The 4,104-nt window shown below is 45.2% G+C and overlaps 1 protein-coding gene across 4 annotated transcripts in view; it reads right to left on the reverse strand.

The window, feature by feature from the left end:
- Als2 (alsin Rho guanine nucleotide exchange factor ALS2) overlaps positions 1-3,639 on the reverse strand; it is a 75,710-nt gene extending 72,071 nt beyond the window's left edge. Inside the window, exon 1 of one of the 4 annotated variants that reach the window (XM_029538344.1) lies at positions 3,558-3,639. The gene's annotated coding sequence lies outside the window, so the exon portion shown is untranslated. Of the gene's footprint in view, positions 1-1,774; positions 1,796-3,152; positions 3,230-3,557 lie in introns of those variants that run through there. The other 3 variants (XM_021199378.1, XM_029538346.1, XM_029538345.1) reach the window with 3 other exon arrangements.
- Positions 3,640-4,104: the final 465 nt, after the last annotated feature.

Consider the following 4,104-nt stretch of genomic DNA (forward strand, 5'->3'; position numbering starts at 1 on the left):
TACGGTGGGACACAGCTGTAACCCCAGCAGCCCAAAGTCGGGGTGCGTACGGTGGGACACAGCTGTAATCCCAGCAGCCCAGAAGCTGAAACAGGAGAATGAGAGTTTAACACTGGCCCAAACTACAAATCAAACATTATCTAAATAAATAAATGTAGTTTTTAAACATTATTTAATTTTTCTTCCCAAATTACCTCTGTAGTACTACTATAGACTACTATGTTTTTTTTTTAAAAAAAGTGTTACATTTATTTATTTATTTATTTTTGCTTTGTGTGTGTGTGTGTGTGTGGTGCCTCTGAAGGTCAGAAGCCAACCCACAGCAATCAGTTCAGTCCTTTTATCGTGGATTTCAGGAACTGAACTAAAATCATCAGGCTTGGTGACAAGTACCTTTACCTACTGCACCACCTCACTGGCCCAGGCTTTCAAATTTTAACATTATGAAACACCTTTGAATATGAACTCTATATCTGCCAATACTAGCCATAATTTATGAAGTAATAAATTTTAACTAGGTGTAGATTATATCAGCATATTTTCCATATTAAAATGCCTTTGTGAAATAACCAAAGTTACTAGAGATTAGCTTGAAATAATTTTTTCTTCTAAATACAAATTATAAAATTATATCTGAAATGACTATAGCTGTTCTATCAGAGACTGACAATAGAGAGGACTGTAGAGTCCTACTACCTACTGCTGACTATAAACGGGGAGCTTGTGCCTCATTAGGGGGCTTGCTACCACCTTCTTACCTGCCACTCTCCCACTCTGTTCATGCCAGTGCTTAAATCTGTGTTACAACCTTTGCTTAATAAACCCAACTCTAGGACTAGAGAGATGGCTCAGCAGTTAAGAGCATTGACTGTTCTTCCAGAGGACTGAATTCAACAACCACATGGTGGCTCACAACCATCTGTAATGGGATCTGATACCTTCGTCTGGTGTGTCTAAAGACAGCTACAGTGTACTCATATACATTAAATAAATAAATAAATAAATAAATAAATAATTCAAAAAAAAATAAACGTAACTGCTTCATTCAAAATTTCTTTCCTACTTTTAAAAAACAAAAGGTCACTACGTAGCCTGGCTCATGGTATACTAAAAGAAAGTAGTAACTATAAAGAGTTAATATAGGGCTGGAGAGATGGCTCAGCAGTTAAGAGCACTGACTGCTCTTCCAAAGGTCCTGAGTTCAAATCCCAGCAACCACATAGTGGCTCACAACCATCTGTAATGAGATCTGATGCTCTCTTCTGGAGTGTCTGAAGACAGCTACAGAGTACTTACATATAATAAATAAATAAATCTTTTTTAATAAAAGAGTTAATATATATCGGTCATTTCTGAGGGTACAGGCATAGTAATAAATGATACATAAACCATACATGTAGGTACTAATACCAGAGAAGCCTAGTGCAGAGATAAGGAAACTGAGGCAAAGAGGCTCAAAGAAAGACACTGTTCAAGCTATTTCCAGATCCAAAGCCTAGGAATTACCATTATGCCTCTATTACTAAAGAGAAGGTTAAAATATTACAATTCACTCTTTGTATGACAAAGCCCACTTGTACTTGGGATGCTAAGGCAAGAAGAGCTCCACAAGTTCTAGGCCAGACTGGGCTACACAGTGAGTTAATGAATCAAAAATATAAAATAAACAAGAAATCTTTCACTGGTCTCATCACCTAACACATTGTGATGGCTGTTCTGGTTGTCAACTTGACTACATCTGGAACGAACTACAATCCAGAAATGGATGGCTCACCTGTGATCCAGATCTTGAGGCTGGAATACACAGGTTTCTGAATCACATCTTGACATGGGACAACACAACTCTTGAGGCATAGTGGTCATGAAAAGCTTAGGCCCAGGCAAAGTAAAAGATGCCTTTAATCCCAGGAGAATGAGGCAGGATCTCTGAGTTCAAGGCTAGCCTGGGACAAAGCAAGTTCCAAATCCAGGTGTAATGGCACACACATTTAATTTGGGTCATGCCGTCTGCTAGAGGCCTACATAAGGACATTGGAAGAAAGAAGGCTCTCTTTTCTTTGCCTGCCGGCACTCACGTGCCAGCACATCTGTTGGAACCCACTTCTTCAGGATTCCAGCTTATCCAGAAAACCAGCTGAAATAACCCTCGTGGGACTGAGCAACTATTAGATTCTTGGACTTCCCATTCACAGCTGCCCATTGTTGGGCTAGTTGGGACTGTAAACTGTGTATCACTATGATAAATTCCCTTAATAGACACATTCCATAAGTTCTGTGACTCTAGAGAACCCTAATACATACATGTATATGATAAAAACAAAAAAGTATGACCTACAGCTTTTTTGTATTTTTGTACCTGCTCCAAATAAACCTACATCATACAAGTTTATCCTTGACAGTCATTTAAAGAACAGATACAAATATAAGAGCAACAGAGTAAGAACCTTAATTTGGGTACAGCAGTCAGTTAGTCTATAAGAAAGCGCTGCTCTTGACCACCCAATTCAACCAGTGTGTTCTCCCTCTTTGGTAACCACAGAAGTACTCAACAGTAGCTTGCCTCTACAAATCTACAGTTGCTTGTCTACAAATAGCCCTGTTGCCTGGAGGACCCACACCAATGTGAGGACCATTTCCTCAAGATCGCTCCAGTGTTCTTTCCTGTCTTCATGATGCTCACTCTCTCCTTTGATGACTTGATACATTAAAGAATTTGGTCAAACGACCACTGATTGATACCAAAGTCCTTTTCATTTCAGCAAGCGCAGTTTCAAACCACTCACCCTCCCCGCCCCCCCTTCACTTTTCACCGCGATTTGCATCCTGGGGCAAACCCACCTAGGACAACTCAGCAAGGTTCACTGTCTTGCCAGCTGGGCGCCCACTGTGGGCATTCAAAAAAAAAACAACCCTTCTGAGCCGATGGGCGGAAAGCAGCGTGGGGGGAGGCGGGAAGAGGGGACCCGAAGGAATGCCACACAGCTCGGACCCTGGCAGTGGCGCTGAGACCCGGAGGGTGGGACCCGGGCCGAGCCACCACATCCGGAGCTCTTCCCAGGCAGACGCCGTCCCCGCAGGCCAGCCCGGCGCGCCCCGCACCTCCGCCGACCCGCCTTCGAACCCGAGGACCGCCCGGACCCGCGCGGGCTCACCTGACGCTCCCGCAGCTCCGCGCTCTTCTCCCGGCGCGAGCCCGACCGCACCGCGGGTACGCGAGATCAGCTGATTCACGGGGGCGGGGCCTCCAGGTAGGGGCGGGGCCTCCGGCGGCGGGCTGGAGAGGCGGGCCCGCAGAATGGGTGGGGCTAGGCAAGAGCCGGTGACGGCGTCCGACAGGGATCAAGATTACTCCGAACGCATCGGCGACTGCGGGCGAGCCGTTTAGTCAGGGCAGAACCAATTGTCCCAGGGCGCACTTTAGAAGCTACCGAAGACTCCGTGAAAGGACCTAGCTCAATAAGCGTTTCCATGGAAACGATAGGCCGCGCTTGAGGATGGAGGCTACTGCAAGTTTTGTTACCTCCTCAAACTGCGAGGGATGAAGAGAAAAATCTTACCTCTCAGAACATGACTGCACACGTCTGTAATCCCAACATTTGTGAGATGAAGGCAGCAGGATCAGGATTTCGAGGCCAGCCTTGAGAGCGTGTCTTAAGAAAAATAACAAAGTGAAAATACGAGCTACCTTTAAGCTGCATTTTCATGGATTGTTCCCTAAGATAGCTTCCTTCCCCCCCCCATGACGTCATCTCTTCCCGAGTGTGCGTTTCCCGCGTGTCCACCTCAAACGGTAGAGTAAGGAGTAGGGAGAAACTATTTCCTCAGGGCTCCTCAGTATACAGCGTTAAAATTGCTTCACGGTCTCACAACAATCCATGCTTGTCACGATCCCAATCCTCCCGCTGCACCCCTAAGTGCTCCCTTGAACATTTTGTGTAACAGCTACTCTTGGAACACAAGCAAGAGAGAAATCTGCTGCTACAGGGTGTGCATCGCTGAACCTACAGATTACATTTACTCATTATAGATATGTCCCCAAATCTAATGCCCCTGCGTACAATACCCCAACTGGTTCCTCCAACACAGGGGCCCTCACCAAAACCT

The sequence above is a fragment of the Mus pahari genome, chromosome 5 (assembly GCF_900095145.1).
Source record: "Mus pahari chromosome 5, PAHARI_EIJ_v1.1, whole genome shotgun sequence".
Classification (NCBI taxonomy): Eukaryota; Metazoa; Chordata; class Mammalia; order Rodentia; family Muridae; genus Mus; species Mus pahari.